This window comes from Aulonocara stuartgranti (assembly GCF_965226115.1).
Source record: "Aulonocara stuartgranti genome assembly, chromosome: 3".
NCBI lineage: Eukaryota > Metazoa > Chordata > Actinopteri > Cichliformes > Cichlidae > Aulonocara > Aulonocara stuartgranti.
The window spans coordinates 40,244,257-40,264,609 of NC_138941.1; the positions used below are offsets into that span (position 1 = coordinate 40,244,257).

At 45.0% G+C, this 20,353-nt stretch overlaps 1 protein-coding gene across 1 annotated transcript in view; it reads right to left on the reverse strand.

Annotated features, from left to right (window-relative positions):
* LOC309703223 (basement membrane-specific heparan sulfate proteoglycan core protein-like) overlaps positions 1 to 20,353 on the reverse strand; it is a 176,628-nt gene that overhangs the window by 118,021 nt on the left and 38,254 nt on the right. The gene's annotated exons all lie outside the window — the stretch shown is intronic.

Below are 20,353 nucleotides of genomic sequence, written 5' to 3' on the forward strand. Positions count from 1 at the left end.
TCACCTGGTTTTACTTTCATGTAAATATCTGGTCTCAGACATACACACATCTTATCATTTGTAACGTGTTTCGTGTTTTACAGATTTTTTACGCAAAACATGTGAAGCTGAAGCACTTCTCTATCTTCTTCTGTATCAGTAAAAAATCATTAACACCTCACCTGGGATACTTGAAACAATGGTGTGTTTTGTACGGTGATGCTGTTACTCGACTAAATTAAACTGACCGACAGTGACTTGAAAAAGTATCATACCCTTTGAACTTTTACACATTTTGTTACCTTAAAACCACAAACTTAAATGTTTTTTTATTGGGATGTGATAGAACACAAATAGTGCAGAACTGTAAAGTGGTATGAAAATGATAAATCGTTTTCAAAATTTATGTAAATAAAAATCTGAAAAGTGTGGAGTGCATTTGTTTTCAGCACCCCCTGCGTCAATACTTTGTAGAGCCACCTTTTGCTGCACTTACAGCTGCAAGTCTTTCAGGGTTTGTCTTTACCAGCGTTGCACATCTAGAGACTGAAATGTTTGTCAACTCTTTGTTGCAAAATGGCTCAAGCTCAGACGGACTGTGAACAGCAATTTTTCAAGTCTTGCCACAGATGCTCAATGGGATTTAGGTCTGGACTTTGACTGGGCCATTCTAACACAAGACTATTCTTTAATCTAAACCAGGGGTCGGCTGGTGTCCTGCAGGTTTTAGATATCACCCTGGGCAGGGCTCTAGACTAACTTTTTGCCATGGGCGTACCGGTACGCCTAACTTTTTAAAGTTAGGCGTACCGGCACAAAAGTTAGGCGCACACAAATTTTATAATAATTTATATAATATAATGTGTTTTTCTGGATACACTGTGCTTTTTCAGCATTCAAAGATTGATGACACCATGTCAGAGCACTGGCTATGAATTTCAGAAGGATCAGGCCTTAACTTAACAGAAAAGTTAGCAATAGTTCTTTTCCTATTACAGCTACATCCACTTCTGTCATGCCCAGGCTGCTCACTAGGGCTGGGTATCATCACTGATTTCTATAATCCATTCGATTCCGGTGTTCAAAGTCCCGATTCGATTCAACTTAGCCTCAGACAGTCAGAAATGTTATAATTCTGATCATTTATCAGTACTGACTTCATCAGAATTGTGAACATCACAGCAGATGCCTTTGTGTGAAAGTAACTGAGAATAAAACACAGAAAAACATGAAGGAGATTTTCGTGGTCTGGCTTTTTATAGCAGATAACCTTAAAAATATTCTACAATGTTCTGCATATAAAGTTTAAATTTCTTCAGTATTGAACAACAGAAAAAATAGGCTTATGGATCCATGTGTACGGGGTACGACCCCCCCTTGGTCGTGACGTGTGGATATTTCTTTAAGACACTCCGGCACGCCCGGCTACGCCCCACAGCATACGTATAAAACAGCTGTGCAGACGTGACACCGGTGATCGTTTGATCAGAACGCGTCTCCGAGTGGCCTCAAGGTGGAGAGATAGTCCCTCACTAAGAGAACCAAGGTTACACCGTAACCGTACGGCCTGCGCTTGGGTTCTGTTCACGTTGCTGGCCGCCGTCCAGCGTGACAGTGCTACTGGAAACTGAATTTCTGGAAGGAACCAGATTAATAGGTTCATCTAATCTAATCTAAAAGAAAACAAGGAAATTCAGTTTGGTTTGATCACAGAGAGAAAGGAAAATATTCAGTTCAGTTCTTCTTTTGGGAGTTTTAATTTATACAGACATAAATGGTTGTCATGGAAACGAGATTTTAATGGTCTAAATGGTGGAGAATAAAAATGATGACCTAACATGAGCTCATTGAAAAGACAGAGAGAAACAAACTGACCTGCAGACCAGACACACTTTGGTTGACTGTGATCAGTGTGATACTCTGGGTCTCCTCTTCCAGCTCTGCACACATATCCTGCTGTGTGTGTCTGTCCATGAATGATGTAGGACTCCTGTGCAGTCCCACTGCCACCAGGTAGCAGCTCATAACTGGAGGATTTATAGTTGAATGTTTTCAGATCAGGAACAGCTTTATCCCTCCTCTCGTGTTAGGGTCGGCACCGACCCATTTTAAATTTCAAATGCATAAAAAAATCACATACATTTGTTTATTGTATCAAGGCTTTTTGACTTTGTCAGGAACCTCTATTTCTACAAAATAAAATAAAAAACATTATTTTCACTAAATTATAAAATGCCCTAGTTGAAATTATGACCTTTGTGTTGTTAGAGTCGGTTTCGACCCAGGTATAATATTATGAGTATAAAGCAATAATTAAAGCCAAAACTGAAATCATAAGTGCACTGTCAGCTAAAACACTTACAGCAAGCGCCTCTCCTAATCATATGAGCTTTAGGGGATTCTTATTTTGCATGTTTTTTGCAGTATACCTGCACAAAAACAAAACAAAATAAACACGGGCATGTGAGGTGAATTCACTATTTGAGTGGCCATTTGACTTCCAGAGTGCACATTTACAATTTGCAGCATACAAAAAATGAGAAGAAGATTCACAGTGAGCTAAGTTCTGGATCATATTTTTGGTGAAAATGAAGGAGAGGACACAGAGCAGCATAGCGATTCAGATGGGCAGGTTTCTAAGGAGGAAGACAATGTGGACTATCATCCAGAAGACACAGACACATCTGATCAGAGGTGGAGGTCGCTGGTGCTGAAGCTACTCCTGCTGAAAGATTCAAGTCCAAAAATGGTAAGATCTTTTGGAGCTCAGTACCTCATGATGTACATGGTAGGGCAGCTGCTGCAAATGTCATCAAAATGACCCCTGGAATCACAAGGTTTGCTCTGACCAAAGTCAGTGACATCAAGAGATGTTTTGAGATATTTATGCCATTGTCACTAGAAAGAATCATCATTACTATGATAAACCTTGAAGGAAAAAAAGTCCATGGCGACATGATGAGGAATACTTGGATGCTTTCATTGTTCTTGCTGGAGTGTACAGATGCTGCAATGAGGCCACTGATCGTCTATGGGATGCATCGACAGGCAGAAACATTTTCTGGACAACGATGTCACTTCACACATTTGATATCATTTTGATTCAAGAGTCCTCAGATTTGACAACAGAGAGACCAGACCGAGGTCTGACAAGCTTGCTCCCATCAGGGATGTCTGGGAGAGATGGGTGCAGCTTCTTCCACTGATGTTCATCCCAGGGCCAGTGACAGTGGATGAATGTCTTGTCCACTTTTTGAGGAAAATGCCCCTTCCGGCAATATATACCCAGTAAGCAAGGGAAAAACGGCAGAAAAATCTGGGAAGCCTGTGATGCAAAAACCAACTATGCCTGGAATGTACAGATTTTCACAGTCAAAGCTGCGAGTGGCACCCCTGAGAAGAAACAATGAAAATGTGTGGTCCTCCATATGACCACTGGACTGCAAGATCACAATATCAGCTGTGATATTTTATTTTATTTTATTTTTTACCAGATATGACCTTGGACAAGAACTTCACAAAGGAAACTGAGGTGAAGCTGTATCATTGGGAAGTGATAAAAAGCCCACAATTACCCACGGCTATAACCAAAACAAAGGAGGAGAGGACTTTTTCTTTTTTTCAGTTTATATTAAAGGTCTACTGCTGAAAAAAAAAACTTTTGTCTTTTCTTGATGTAAATGTCTATGGGTCGAAATTGACCCGTAACACCATCGATGTCATTTTAGTTATTAATCTTAAAATGAAAAAAATCAATAAAACAGATTTATTTAAGAGATGTGTCCTATACCCCTCAGTAATACTCAGGTAACACAGAAACCTTTTATTTATTAATATGATTCTCTTGAGGTTAATTTTACAATTTTTTTTTAATTGAAATCGAGGGGTATAGTGACAAAAAAAGACCCAGAGGCCCACACCAAAAGTATTAAAACCAACATTTTCATGGATAAGGAAGCCTAACAAGGTAACCAAGAGATGAGAAACAAATTGGATGATAACTTATTGTTTTTAGTATATTTTATAGCTGATTTAATTCACGGGTCAAAACCGACCCGCTAACATAAGAGATGATAACAGAAAGCTAACACGAGAGGAAGGTTATACCAGTAGAAGCTCCATCCTGTAGACGGATGTTCAACCTCACAGTTCAGAGTTACTGAGGCTCCAGGACTCAGCCATGATGGAGACACAGTGAGGACAGGACGGGGTTTATCTGTTCAACAAAGATTTTCTCTCAGTGAACATGTAGTACAGTCTCTGAACAGTGAGCTCAGTTTATACAAAGAATATGATCGGAAGGTCGGGGGTTTGAATCCACTGAACGGCTACCCTGAGGTACCCCTGAGCAATGTGCCGTCACTCACTGTTCCCCGGGCGCCTGCTTAGTGGCTGCCCACTACTTCACTTAGTGAAAGGGTCAAATGCAGAGAAAAACAAGTAATTTCCCCACGGGGATCAATAAAGTATACATCATCATTATTATTATTAACTGTTCAAACAGCTTAAAGCAAACATGACTTACTGTCAGAAACTGTCAGTGTGACTGAATCACTCCACTCTGTTGTTTCATGCTGTGAACTTTTCATTCTGCCCTTACAGCGATAGTTTCCACTGATCAATGATTAAGCATAAATAATCCTGTATTCATTTAGATTTGGAGGTTTTATGATGCGGTTTGCTTCCCACTCATAATCCCACTCAGTGTCTCCTCCATGGATCTCACATCTGACAGTGATCGTCTCTCCTCTGTATATCTCAGACCAGTTTGGATACAGAGTCACAACAGGCCTGTTTGAGGCTGTTAATGTTCAACAAAGTACAATAAAAACACGTGAAAAACAAAAAAGGTTCAATTACCATCAGATGTAGTGCTTTGTGGTAAGTTCAAGTTTGAGCTCACCAGTTGTGTCAATCCAAACTGGCTGACTGTCCTCTGTGTAGTAAACTGCTTCACTTCTTCTTCCTCTGCAGCTGTAGAGTCCTCCCCCTGAGACACTGATTTGTCCATTTGATAGAAAAACTGCATCACGTAAGGTCACAAGTTTATAATACCTGTCATATCTGTACCAGTAGTATTTCCATGAAGAAGAAGAAGATGATGATGATGACGGAATCACAGAGCAGGTCAGGGTCACACTGCCCCCTACTGGAACAGCTGTCCTATCAGCTCTCAGTTCAGCCTTTGGTTTCGCTGCAGTTTAGTTTAGAACAAGAACATAAAAGTAAAAATGACTGAATCAGAACAATTTAAAGATGGAAATATGTAAATGATCAAATATCATGAAACCTTAATGGTGAAGCTGTAAAAAACTGTTAAAATACTCTGAAATACTGTTTTGATCAACAGTATGTTTTTAATATTTACTTATTTGCATTTGCAAAATTACAAAGCCTCATATATTACGTCCACTGAGCTCCTTCACCTCCCTGAATCTCACATCTGACTGTCTCACCGCTGTGTATCTGAGGCTAGATGTGTTGCAGGGTCACAGTGGGCTTAATGTGAACTGTTCATATAAGAATGATCCAGTTAGGAAACATAAAATCTGCTGTTTATAACATGAGAGTAGAGCGACTGCAAAACAGCTGATTCACAGACAAACAGTTTGAAGATGCAACATAAAAAAGTCACAACATAACAATTTATAAGTTCAAGCTGTAACACAACATTTAGTAAAATGTATCAGTATTCACTTTGTACAATTACCTTTATTTATATTAAAAATATAACAGATTCGTTGGAATACATCTGCTTCACTTTATGAACTTTGAGGTGAACAAGCATGTCAGTGTGAATAAACTGAAAAATAAATCAAAAAAACTTTAGATTTTCATAGGATTTTTTTCTTGAATCAACATGAAGAGAAACTGCAACTTATTTTTTTGTTGTTGTTTTTACCAAAATATGTTATTTTTGAAGCTCCAATAAATTCATGAAAGACTTGAATAAATTTTGTCTGTTTGACCTTCTGTTTTGTTTTTTCCTTCCAGAATTAGATGGGCTCTTGAAGAGTGTAAGGTCAACCTTTGTCACGGCGACGGATGGCCGGTACTGAATAGGACTCAGGTGCAGAAACCCAGAGCGGAGACAGTAGATGATTTAACAGTTTATTACGGTTAAGTGCAAGGGGGAAAAAAAGGGAAACGTGGCAAAGACAGAAAATGACGAGACGTGGAGCCTTGGTGTGGCGTGCCCAGGGGAACGTGGCTAGGGCGAGGGAACGAGGCCTGAGAAGTGGAACGGAGCTGAGTGGGGAACAGTCACACTGAGGGGAGAGGATATAGGAGTTAGGCAGGTAGTGAAGGCAGCTCAGAAGTGGCCAGTATAAGAGCAGCAATTCTTACTTGCAGTTAGGGACCTGGAGTGTTTGAGAGGGGGATGATGAAGATCCAGGGGAGGCTGAGTGGCGTGGAAAGGCTGACCTGAGATCCGGGGCTCCAGATGGAGTGTGATGGCAGGAGGGCAGGCAGGTGAGGCACAGAGGGATTTCCAAAATGATCACTAGGTATCCCGAGTCCGGAGGTGGAGTGAGCCAGGGTGGGTACAGCAACTGTAGTACAAAAGAGTCTTTGTTAGTAAGATAAATCACAGCGAGAATTTGAAACACAAGACCTGTTACCAACATGGGTTGATGACGAACTGGCAGTGAGTGAACATTGATGTGTGGTTTAAATCCCTCCGGCTTGATTGCCTGCAATAGGCTCCAGGTGTGCAGGAGCTGGAGTTGGCCCTGCCCAGGGGCGGATCCCAGGTCAGTTCAGGAGCCTAATGGAAACTCCAGCCACCCACCGTAGACCATGACAGTACCCCCCCCCTCAAGGGACGCCACCCGGCGGCCGACCGGTCCCCAGCCCGCGACGTGACCTGAAAAAAAATCAGAGACAAGAGCAGGATCAAGGATAAACGAGCGAGGAACCCAGGCACGTTCCTCAGGCCCATACCCCTCCCAGTCCACCAAAAACTGGCGACCCCGACCACGGCGGCAGACGTCAACGATCCGCTGAACCGTATAGGCCGGATGACCATCGATGAGCCGGGCGGGCGGAGGGGGGTCGGAAGGCGGGCACAGCACACTGGACAGCACAGGCCTGACTTGGGAAACATGAAAAACCGGGTGAATCCGCAGACTGGGAGGAAGCTCGAGCTTCACAGCAGAGGGCGAGATGACCGAGTGGATGACATACGGCCCAATAAACCGAGGAGCCAGCTTGCGGGAGGAAACTTTAAGGGGAACATCCTTAGCCGACAGCCACACCTTCTGCCCTGGAGCGTACCGAGGAGCTGGCGACCGTAGACGATCTGCATAGCGGCAGTGGCGGGCAGCAGCTTTCTTCAGTGCCTCCTGGGTCCGAGTCCAGACGCGGCGGCAGCGCTGGAGATGGTGCTGGACGGAAGGCACAGCCAAATCAGCCTCTTCCTCAGGGAAGAGGGGAGGCTGATAGCCCAGGGATGCTTCAAATGGAGAGAGACCACTGGATGCGGAAACATGAGAATTGTGCGCATACTCCACCCATGGGAGATGTGCTGACCAGGTAGCCGGGTTATGGGAAACCATGCAGCGGAGCATGGACTCCAGCTCTTGGTTGAGCCTCTCAGTCTGCCCGTTGGTTTGAGGGTGGTAACCAGAACTGAGGTTGGCTCGAGCACCCAGGGCAGAGCAGAAAGATTTCCAAACCTGGGATGTAAACTGAGGTCCCCTGTCAGAAGTGACCTCGGCAGGAATCCCGTGGAGTTTGAAGACGTGGTCAACCATCAGTCTTGCAGTTTCCGTGGCAGTGGGTAGTTTCTCCAGGGCAACGAAGTGAGCTGCTTTTGAAAACCTGTCGATTACAGAGAGTATCACTGTTTTACCTGCTGACCTAGGCAGTCCAGTGACAAAGTCCAGGGAAATGTGGGACCAAGGACGAGAAGGTACGGCTAGAGGTTGTAGAAGACCGGATGGTCGCTGATTTCGGGTCTTGTTCCTGGCGCACACGTCACAGGCAGAGACGTAGTCCCGCACATCATGTTCCAGAGTTGCCCACCAGAAGTGACGGCGTAGTAGTGCGATGGTGCGGCCGATTCCAGGATGGCAGGAAAACCGGGAGGTATGAGCCCACTTAATTACAGCCGAACGGGTTGCTGTGGGAATGAAGCGGCGGCCCGGAGGACCTGTGCCAGGGTCTGGTTCATCCAGTAAAGCACGCTGGATGGATTCCTCCATGTCCCAGGATAAAAACGCTACGCGGCAGGAGGCAGGAAGCACAGGAGCTGGTTCGGTGGGTTCAGCGTCTGGGTCGTAAAGACGAGACAGGGCATCAGCCTTGGCGTTCTTGGAACCTGGACGGAAAGAGATGGCAAACTTGAAGCGATCAAAGAACAGAGACCAACGGGCCTGGCGGGCGTTTAGACGCTTAGCTGTTTTGAGGTAAGTAAGGTTTTTATGATCTGTGAAGATGGTGAATGGGTGTTCAGCTCCTTCCAATAGGTGACGCCACTCTTCCAGGGCTAACTTAATAGCCAGCAACTCTCTGTCTCCTACATCATAGTTGCGTTCAGCTGACGAGAGTCGACGTGAAAAAAAGGCACATGGGTGTAACTTGGCCTTGGAACCTGAATGCTGTGAAAGGACCGCTCCGACGCCGACGTCGGACGCGTCTACCTCTAGAACAAATGGCTTGGAGTGATCTGGGTGACACAATACTGGAGCTGAAGTAAATAGGCGCTTGAGCCTACTGAATGCTACCTCAGCTTCAGGTGTCCAGATGAACTGTCTTTTGGTGGATGTGAGTGTAGTGAGAGGAGTGGCTACCTGGCTGTAGTTGCGAATAAACCTCCGGTAGAAATTGGCAAAGCCGAGGAAATGTTGTAGGTGCTTGCGTGACGTGGGCGTGGGCCACTCCAGGATCGTGCGGATCTTGGCTGGATCAGTCTTCACCTGCCCTCCTGCGAGTATATAGCCAAGAAAAGTGACAGATTGTGCATGAAACTCACATTTCTCGGCTTTGACGTAAAGTCGGTTTTCCAGGAGGCGTTGGAGGACTGCTCGGACGTGGACATGGTGTTCCTGGGGGGTCTTGGAGAAAATGAGTATGTCATCAAGATAAACAAAGACAAACTGGTTCAGGAAATCACGGAGCACGTCGTTGACCAGGTTCTGAAAGACAGCGGGGGCATTGGTTAACCCAAACGGCATGACCAAATACTCAAAATGACCTAGGGGCGTATTAAAAGCCGTTTTCCATTCGCCCCCCTCCCTGATGCGGACAAGGTGGTAGGCATTGCGGAGATCCAGTTTGGTGAATACGGTGACTTCATGGAGGGGTTCGAAGGCTGAGCTGATAAGGGGTAAAGGATATTTGTTTTTAATGGTGATGTCGTTTAACCCTCTGTAGTCTATGCAGTCAGCGCCGTGATTTATCCTTCTTTTCCACAAAAAAGAAGCCGGCGGCCACTGGAGAGGAGGATGGGCGGATGATACCTGCAGCTAATGACTCGTGGATGTACTTTTCCATGGACTCTTTCTGGTCTGGAGATGTTGAATAGCCGGCTAGAGGGAAGCGGAGCACCAGGTAGAAGGTCGATAGCGCAGTCATAAGGCCTGTGGGGTGGTAAGGACGACGCTTTGTCTTTACTGAAAACTTCCTGGAGGTCATGGTACTCAGGTGGGACGAGTGTGAGGTCAACCGGATCAACGCCCGAGGTGTTAGTGTCAGGGGCACCCGGCGGTAGGGCAGACTTGAGGCAGTGGGCTAGACAAAAAGGGCTCCAACTAGCGATTTTACTTCCAGACCAGTCTATATGAGGGTTGTGTTTCTGTAGCCAGGGGTAGCCTAGGATGAGTGGTGAATCAGGAGAAGAGAAGGTGAATAAGGTAATGGCTTCATGGTGGTTTCCAGAGGTGACGAGGGTTACGGGGCCAGCCTGATGGGTTATCTGAGAGAATATTTGATCGTTTAATGCGGTAACAGGGATGGGAGGATCGAGAGTCTTGAGTGGCAAATGAAGGCGTCTAGCGAGAGCTAAATCTATTAAATTTTGCTCTGCTCCGGAATCAACGAGAGCATGGAGGGGGTGATAAACCTTATTTAGACACAGGGTGACTGGTAGAATTAACCGGGGTTTGGAACTGAAAGAGGATCCGCCCACCTGTATCCCCGAAATTACCGGCGGGCGGAGCCTTTTGGCCGAACCGAACACTGCGCTAACCTATGCTCCACTGAGCCACAGTAAAAACACGCGCCCGACCGAAGCCGTCGTTCTCGCTCCTCTGGTGTGAGACGAGAGCGGCCGATTAGCATAGGCTCCGGAGCGGCGTCCGTTTCCACGGAAACGGGAGCGGATGTTGACACCGGACGTGACGGTGGAGGAAGTGAAAACGTACGAGGCGCAGGTTTACGATGTTTCTGGTTCTTTTCTGCCTCCCTTTCCCTCAGGCGATTATCTATCCGAAGGGAAAGGGAGACCAAGTCTTCAAAGGATTCGGGCTCATCGCGGGAAGCGAGCTGGTCTTTGAGCTCGTCGTTTAAGGCGCGACGGAACACTCCCCGAAGGGCATGATCGGGCCAATTGGCCTCGGCTGCGGTACGGAAGTCGATAATGAACTCAGCGACACTCCGGCTCCCCTGTTGCAACCCGAGCAACCTTTCATCAGAACTACCCTCCGATACTGGGTGAGTAAAGGTCTTTTTAAACTCGCACAGAAAATCATCAAACGAGCAGGTTGGGAGCGGATGAGCCGACAGGTACGCCTCGGCCCATAACAGCGCCTTGGCCTGTAGCTTAGCCACCAGATATGCTACCCGAGCTGATTCGCTAGTAAATGAACGGGGTGAATGCGTGAACGCGAGAGAACATTTCAGTAGAAAGGCCGTACAGCGGCCCCGCTCCCCAGAGTACGGCTCGGGTTCTGGGAATGCAGCATCGCGAAACACGGAGCCCGAAGGGGTCGGAGCTGGGGAAGACTGGGGAGGTTCTGCCACGGGCGCAGGGGACGCGGAGGATGGGCCTGGAGGAGGGGAAAGAGCCGACTGAATCTCCTGCAGGGAAGCTAAGATCCTAGCCTGGGTCTCGCCTATGGCTTGACACCGGGTGTCGAGAACCTGCAACGCTTGCTCATGAGCCCCTAAAATGGCTCCCTGCTTGGAGACTGCTGCACGTACTGGGTCTGCTGAGTCCATTTGTACTGTCACGGCGACGGATGGCCGGTACTGAATAGGACTCAGGTGCAGAAACCCAGAGCGGAGACAGTAGATGATTTAACAGTTTATTACGGTTAAGTGCAAGGGGGAAAAAAAGGGAAACGTGGCAAAGACAGAAAATGACAAGACGTGGAGCCTTGGTGTGGCGTGCCCAGGGGAACGTGGCTAGGGCGAGGGAACGAGGCCTGAGAAGTGGAACGGAGCTGAGTGGGGAACAGTCACACTGAGGGGAGAGGATATAGGAGTTAGGCAGGTAGTGAAGGCAGCTCAGAAGTGGCCAGTATAAGAGCAGCAATTCTTACTTGCAGTTAGGGACCTGGAGTGTTTGAGAGGGGGATGATGAAGATCCAGGGGAGGCTGAGTGGCGTGGAAAGGCTGACCTGAGATCCGGGGCTCCAGATGGAGTGTGATGGCAGGAGGGCAGGCAGGTGAGGCACAGAGGGATTTCCAAAATGATCACTAGGTATCCCGAGTCCGGAGGTGGAGTGAGCCAGGGTGGGTACAGCAACTGTAGTACAAAAGAGTCTTTGTTAGTAAGATAAATCACAGCGAGAATTTGAAACACAAGACCTGTTACCAACATGGGTTGATGACGAACTGGCAGTGAGTGAACATCGATGTGTGGTTTAAATCCCTCTGGCTTGATTGCCTGCAATAGGCTCCAGGTGTGCAGGAGCTGGAGTTGGCCCTGCCCAGGGGCGGATCCCAGGTCAGTTCAGGAGCCTAATGGAAACTCCAGCCACCCACCGTAGACCATGACAACCTTGAATCACACAATTTTAAAGGATCCACAACAAACTCAAGAAGTTCTAATATTTTGCTTTTTGAGATGCCTAAAATCAAAGAGATCAAGTTCTTTAAAAGTAATCAAAAAAATTGAATTAAAGTCTAAATGATCCTGGGGGCCAGTTAAAGGATGGGAATGATGTCTCTCCATCTCTTTCTTTGAGTTAAAAGCTGAAGCTGGGAGCTGATTTCTGTATTGTCTGAAGTGATTCAACTGATTTTTGTTAAGGCAAGTAAAGAGCCTGTTGCATCAATTTGGGTATGAAGAAATTAAAGCATGTAAAATAGTGTCTGTGTATTTAGATGTTAAAATAGATCTCTGGTGTCAGCCAGAGGGGCCGATGGCGCGATATGGCAGCCTCGCTTCTGTCAGTGTAGCTGTGGCTACTGTTGAGTGTGTGCTTCCACAGGCCCCGCTAGTTTAGAGACTTATTCCTCATGAAGAACGAAAACAAGACAGAACATCTTTACTTGCTAACGAGGAAAGACTTGGTCAGAACCAGGCTGTGAAGCTAAATGCTCCTCACCTGTCTCCAGACCAACTCCTTCAAAGAGCAGCTCTCCTCGCAGCTATTTATTGACAAACTGTTACAATACACATCACAACATAAGCACCTCCCACCGTAAAACCCCCTTGGTTACAAAAGACAAGGCACTGTGTGTGTGTGTGTGTGTGTGTGTGTGTGTGTGTGTGTGACTTCCTGATCACAACATCCTTGGCAGTGTTGGGAAGGTTACTTTTAAAATGTATTCCATTACAGAATACAGAATACATGCCCCAGAAATGTATTCTGTAACGTATTCCGTTACGTTACTCGATGACAGTAACGTATTCTGAATACTTTGGATTACTTAATTTGTTATCATGCTTTTTACAACTACGTGATTGTACTATTGCTGTGATTTATTACTGTTACTGAAGGTCCGTGGCTCCGAACCCGTAGTAAAGGGACCTCTGGCTAATACGGCGGGTTCCGTGTCGGGCTCGTAGCTGAAAACTAGCTTTACTTTGGTGTCTGAGTCAACTTTGCTTGCGAGAGACAGAGAGAGGCGTTGAAAGGCTGCTCCAACGGAACTTATTGTTTCGGAGGAAAACACGAACACAGTGTACAGTCGAGTCTTAATAGCTTACTTACAACTGGGCTCGTCAGGCACTCTTTTTGCCTGCAGTGGTTATTATTATATTTACATGCTTCCAGCTCCCGTTTCTGGACAGTGACAACTCGTACTTTTCGACTCTCCTTTTTCTCCCTCCTCGCGCTCACAGGCACATAACGGGTACGGCAGTCCATCCTCCCTGCAACACGGACTACACTGCCCATGAGGCTACATATTCGTTAGGGCTATGCCTGTAACACTCTGCCTATTGCCTTCATATTAAATCATTTTTTTAAATGTTAACAGTAACAGAATACAGTTACTCATATTTTGTATTTTAAATATGTAATGTATTCATGTATTATGGTACATGTATTCCATTACTCTCCAATATTGATATTTTATAACTACAATAAACTGTTTTACACTACTTTTGATACTAAACTATAAAGACACTCATGGTAGAGGAATCAGGAACGACATGCCACGTCTCCCTGTCTGATCTTTTTTTTCCTGGTTGCAGGACACTTATAGCTGTCTACAGGTGCTGCCACTCGGTACCTGTAACACATGATTAACCATTAGCAAAATCACATATAGATATAATTAGCACTCTGTGTTACACTAACCATAAGGAGGTGGATGTTACAGTATGTCCTTTACTTCACTCTTGGATGGAGATAAGCCAGAGGATTTGAACCTTGTTGAAAAAATAAACATTTAAATACATTTACAACATGTAACAACCAGGAAGAAAATAATATTGTTCCTACAGAATCTGATGCTCAAATAACAGATGGACCTTCCTCTCCAGTAATCTGGCATAGATCTTCCAGGACAGGCTGCGAACTGTGATCCTCTAAAGTTGGAATACACTCTCTAGTCTCCCTGCCTGAAGAGAAGAACCCTCACCCCAGTCTGCCAATCCAAAGGCGCTGTCCCCAACTCCCACACAATATTGCAAGAGTGTGTCAGCCATAAATCCATGAGTCCAATCCACACTATATACAGTGGGGGTACTTAAAGGCTTAAAACCTTCATTTTTGATAAAAGCTTATAGTTAGGGCTGGATCACGTGACCCAGAATCCTCCTTTAGTGTAGACTACTGCAGGGTTCCCATGATGCACTGGGTGTTTCTTGTCCACTCACCTTTTTCACTCATTATGTTGTTTACTTTCTCCTCTCTCTCTTCCCACCCAACTGGTGGCAGCCCCTCCCTGAACAATTAAATTGATACTTCTATATTTAAATTTCAAAAATGTTGACTACAGCCCTCCAGTCAACCTCAATAAATAAATGAAACTTATATACTGCACAAATCTACAAAAAGTAAGCCGCCTGTAAAAGATAAACTATTATTATTCCCAGAGATGGGAAATTCACTTTGTTACAGCAGCAAAGTAAACAGGGCAGGAATAAATAAATAAATGCAGCAAACCTAAAAACAACACTACTATGCAAAAATAGAAGAGAATAAACCATTGAATTATGTGAAGAATAATATGTCAGAGTACACTGTGGTGTCCCTACAATATGACTGAATTAACTCTCAACCTCACCAGCGCCACCTCATGTGTCACACTGCTGGTGCTGGTTGGACCAACTGAAGCCTTTTGGTTTGTTTGTTTGTTTTTGTTTCTCCAGACAGAATATAAAATATTCACATTTTACTTAATTCAAATTGTGCTGTCACTTAAAAAGTAACAGTAATTAAGAGCTTGGGGAAACTCTTTGACTCCAGCCTGAAAGACTCTACTGCTATTCAGAAGGCAAATGAGGAGCTGGGAGCGTGGCTCATTAAGGTGGATAAGTCCGGCCTGCCTGGAAGATTTAAAGCCTGGATCTACCAGCATTCCATCCTGCCCCGAATCCTGTGGCCCTTGCTTGTCTATACAGTTCCAATAACTACTGTGGAATCCCTTGAAAGAAAGATCAGTGGCTTTCTTCGTAAGTGGCTGGGACTTCCCCGCAGTCTCACCAGCGCTGCCTTGTATGGGGCAAGCAACAGCGTGCAGTTACCCTTCAGTGGTCTCACAGAAGAGTTCAAGGTGGCTCGCACACGAGAAGCCCTACAGTACAGAGATTCTAAAGACTGCAAGGTGGCATCAGCAGGTATTGAGGTAAGGACAGGAAGAAAGTGGAAGGCTGAGAAGGCAGTTGAGGTGGCGGAGTCACGCCTAAGGCAGAAAACACTGATGGGGGTCTTAGCAACAGGGGGAGCAGGCTTGGGGTACGTCCCAAAGGCCCAGGTCAGCAGGGCACAGGGAAAGGAGAGACACCAGCTACTCCAGGAAGAGGTCCGAGCAGATGTGGAGGAGGAGCGAGTAAGTAGAGCTGTAGGCCTTAAGCGGCAGGGAGCATGGACAAGTTGGGAGAGCACCTTGCAGCGCAAGGTCACCTGGGCAAACATCATGCAGGCAGACTTCCACCGGATCCGATTCCTAGTGCAGGCAGTATACGACACTCTGCCAAGCCCAGCAAACCTCCATCTGTGGGGAAAGAGCGAGACACCTGCCTGTCCCCTGTGCTCTGGAAGAGGGACCCTAGAACACCTCCTTAGCAGCTGCCCAAGGGCCCTGGCCGATGGTCGGTATCGTTGGCGGCACGACCAGGTGCTCAGAGTTGTTGCTGAAAAGATTGCCTCAGCAATCAGCACCAGCAAGCATCATCATGCTCCGAGGAAGGCAATCTCTTTTATTAAGGCTGGAGAGAAACCCCAGGTGCGCCCACATTTGACAACTGGCCTCCTCAACACAGCCTCTGATTGGCAGCTACAGGCTGACCTGGGTAAACAACTAAAGTTCCCTCAGAACATTGCAAAAACATCACTCCGGCCAGACATGATAATTATTTCTGAGGCCTCAAAACAGCTGATCATGCTGGAACTCACAGTGCCCTGGGAAGAGCGGATTGAGGAGGCCAATGAAAGGAAACGAGGAAAGTACCAGGAACTAGTGCAGGAGTGCAGGGGAAGGGGCTGGAAGACTTTCTATGAACTCATAGAAGTGGGTTGTAGGGGCTTTGCAGGACGATCACTCTGCAAAGTCCTAGGCCGGCTGGGCGTGGCTGGGGCAGCCAAGAAGAGGGCCATCCAGGCTGTGAGTGAAGCGGCAGAGAAAGCCACAAGGTGGCTGTGGATCAAGAGGGCTGATCCGTGGGTAGCTACTGGTACGCAAGTCGGGGCCTGATCACCCCCGGCTGGGTCGCCTGGGCGAGGGTGTATGATGTTGTGAGACCCGAAACACCTGATGACCATAGGATACATCACTGAAGATGCGTACCAGTGCATCCAGGAGATGTGTCTTTATAGTTAAAAAGTAACATTTCATATGTCATGCAAGAAACCTAAACTGTAACGTAAATGTAAAATGAGCAGCTCGTGTCCAGGTTCACCAAAGTCAGTTTTGTGACTGAAAGCTGTCGGCCAAATTAGCACGATGATGTTTCCACAGGAGAGGAGCTGCATTATTATAAACTGTTCCACCACATAAACCTGAAAACTACCTGTGACAGCTGACCTGGGTGATGTGTAGAAGAACATCAAATTTTATTTAGCCTCAAGTCCGTGTGTTAATGAAGAACATGTTCCTGTGCCATGTGCATAAATACACATCAATCTTGTTTTTGTGTTTTTCCTGTGGGCTTTGTGAGGCTGCAGGTATTTACGAAAGTCTGACAGACTAAAACAGTCAAGTGACGACACTGTGAAGAGATGAGAGTTGCTTCTTCCTCTGTGCAGAAATGTAACTAAAAACCTTAAACCAGCTTTAATTCTGTTCAATTTCAACAAAATCCATTATTACAATATCAATATCATTATTGGAATGGACTAACACTGCACCCATATCTCTGAGTCATCCACCCGTGATTTCTCCCTCTTATTGTGTGTTTTGAAAGTGAAAGTCACTGATAAGCCACCACAATATCAGGGTCCAGGACATGAGAGTACACTCATCCAGCTCTGAAACACCACAGATCACTGTCACATCTGCGACGGACAACATTTAAGCATCTGTCAAACTGCTACAATTAATGCGAATCAGAAAGACCGGAAATATTTAGGCTGTCTGAATTGTACAGTATATAATAGTGTAACGAATGTTAAAGGTTATTTTGCTGTGATAGGTTGAGCATCTCTGTGCACTGTTGCTGTTTCTTTAAGAGACATGTTTGTTTGTGCTGCAGTAAAAGTCAGTGAGTGTGGTTTATTTTTTAGAGACAGAAGTAATAGTCACTCACCTCAGCGTGTCGGCTTTCTTTCCCTTTTTATACTTTTAGGCCACATGTTGAAACTCATAGCCACGAATTTCTCTTTTTTTGGTGAAACCTTGGACTCGTCTCCAAATCTTCCGGCAGAGATCATCCAATCAGATCCTTTTAGGGAATCGGACCTCTAAACTATCGGTCGTCATGAGACAGGACCACAAACAGATACCTCTTTCCACATTTATCTTCGCCTGTGTTATCACTCCACAACAAACTTGATGAGCTCCGGACAATTGTCAGGTTCCCGAAGGAGTAAAACTGCGCCTTTCTGTTTGTTGTACTGGAAACTCGGCTTATAGAACAATGATGTGTTCATGTTGAAGTCGGAAGTTTCAGCTGGAATGCCCCATCAAGACAGCTACCAAGTCAATAAGCTCCACCTGCCCTGACTTAATGGGAATGGCAGATGAGGAAGTTGGAGGAAGGAGAGATGACTGACTTTTAATTACTTTTATACAAAATGATTGATTACATGGATATAAGAACAAACTAAGCATCTTATGTTTTATGATCTTGGATTATGTTCCTTTGGACCACCTTACAGGCTAATTATGGCACAGCAGGGAATCAAACTGAAGAAGAAAAGTAGGGTCAAAAGAGCCAAACCACAGAGAGGGATGGGTCTGAGAGCGGGAGTGGGAGTGTTGGTGTTCATGAAATAGTGTCTAAATTTGAAAGAGTCAGTGGATTTAAATTTCTTGTTGCATTTAAAGATGTGTGTGAAGAGGCTCAAGATGCACAAACAGCATAAAGATGAGATGAGAAATGTGTTGAATATGAAAATGTTACTGAATTCTTGAATATTCTTGATTTCTGTAAGTCTGAGGTGCAGAGAGTAAAGGCACTGACAGTGATTTGTTCCCATTGAGGGTAAAAACTGACTGATATGAGCCCTGAGAGTCTGAAAGTGCTGTGTTTAAAGCTGTAGAAGCAGCTGAGGTCGAGATTGTAGGTTTAAAGAGTCGGGCACTGCTGTATTGTTGACATTCAGACATGATGCAGTTACAGTGAGCTTGGGGTACATGAGCTATCATATTAGGAAAATACCAGCAGCCTCCATTGTGATGCAGCGTTTTGGTCCTGTAGCAGCAGTGTGCAGTATTTCCTTAAACAAGTAAAAAAATAAAAGTATAAATCTGTAAGTTTGGTCAGCAGCTGTGGTTCCAGAGGAGATCTTTGGAGTTAGACCAGGATCTCTGAGTGTAGGGTTTCACTACAGTTAAATACAGTATCTGTGGTGCTTCATTGGCTACTTTAAATAAAGGGATATCAAGTGTTACTCTGACAGTGTCCTCAGCATCTGTAGCCCACTACACCCCAGATGGTTCAATGATGCCAGTAAACTGAGGACTCATCATCTCCGTCCACAAACATAAGTGTAAAGTCTTCTGGGTTGTAACACTGCTCACATGCTAAACTGCTCCGAAAGTCTTTTTTATAAATCTTCTTTCATTTGGAAACATTTTGACTCGTCTTGACTTATAACATCGACTTATTGATCACAGTCCTATCAAAGCAGATCAGCAGATTCATTATAATTAAGCTGTTGAATGATCAGCTCATAAAAGTTATGTTCATGTTTTCAGTGTTTTCTCCATCCAAGCTCATCCCAAAGTCCAGACATGCAGGTGATTAGAAAAGACATCTGATCTGAATGTGCTGCTGACTCTTTGAATATTGTGATTTCCTGATGACCAGGAGAAACATGTCTGGAAAACATGCAGAATGTTTAGAATGAAGTAGACTGTGGAAATGTGCAGTGAATGAAGGTTATAGTAGGAGACACCTGGTCCTGGTCAGATGAACCACTTTAACTGGCTCCTTTCGTTTTAGCCCACAATCATCATTTTGATCTGTGTTTTATTCTCATTATTTTAAATGGACTCAGTTAACAAAGGGCCAGTATAGCAGTGAAAAAGCACAATGGCTGTAAACAATAAAGTTCACAGATTAAATTAAGACATCAGCCTAAAGAGCAACATAACAATGAGGTCACATAAAAGAAGCAATTATGAAACTTTGACTGTAAACTACAGATCTGCTAAAATAATAAATCAGCCAACTAGACTTGATAATTACATTATAACAAGATGTTGAAATGGATGTTACTTATACAGCAATTTAACCTGAAAAGAGGACGTTACTCTCAAGTGGTGAGGGATTATTTACAGGTAACATTTAGTGGACAAAAAAGGTGTGTGGATAAACTGCACACGTGCATTCCTGGGATTACTGTTCCAGAGTAATGCAATAAGAAACCAGCAGGTGGCAGCAGTGTGCTGGTTGGCACTGTCTCCTCACAGCAAGAAGGTCCTGACTGGGTTTTCCCCGGGGTCTGCGTGGCCCCTCTCTGGGAACTCCAGCTGCCTCCCACAGCCCAGGGACCTGGATGTTAGCTGGTAATTCTAAAGTGGTCGTAGGTGAGAATGTGAGCCTGAATGCTTGTGTGTCTCTGTCTGATAGTCATATGGCACAACTGTGACTTGTCCAGGTGTACACTGCTTCTGGATTGAGGAGTAATAATATTTTAAAAGCAAACAGACAAAGAAAGCAGAGCTGCACCTCACAGTTTGTATTGATGATATTTTTGGACCCAGCTGTGTTTTGTTCTTCTAGAAAGCCACATGTGGGACGAGCACAAATGTAAAGGCAGCCAGTGATGCCTACACATCTTTAAACCTCAAGCCTGCATCATCAACTCACAGAGCTCTGGGCACAAATGTCTACTGGGACCCAACCAACTTGTTTTGATGACCAGGCCTTTATTCTTTCTTCAATAATAAGAAATAGTAATAATGTGTACCTACACGAGTACTTCTAAATGGAGAACACCGCGTCTTATTGAAAAAATAAAACGTAACATCACAATATGGCTTCAATAAAAACTTTAAAGCAGCCAATCATGAAGAGTTCTGTGGTCCACTTCCAAACCAGAAAATCTAATCAAGCACAAACAATCTTAAATCTTTACTCTGATAAAAATATAAGAGAAAGTGAAGTCAAGGTTAAATTTATTCATATATGTTTAAAACAACAGAG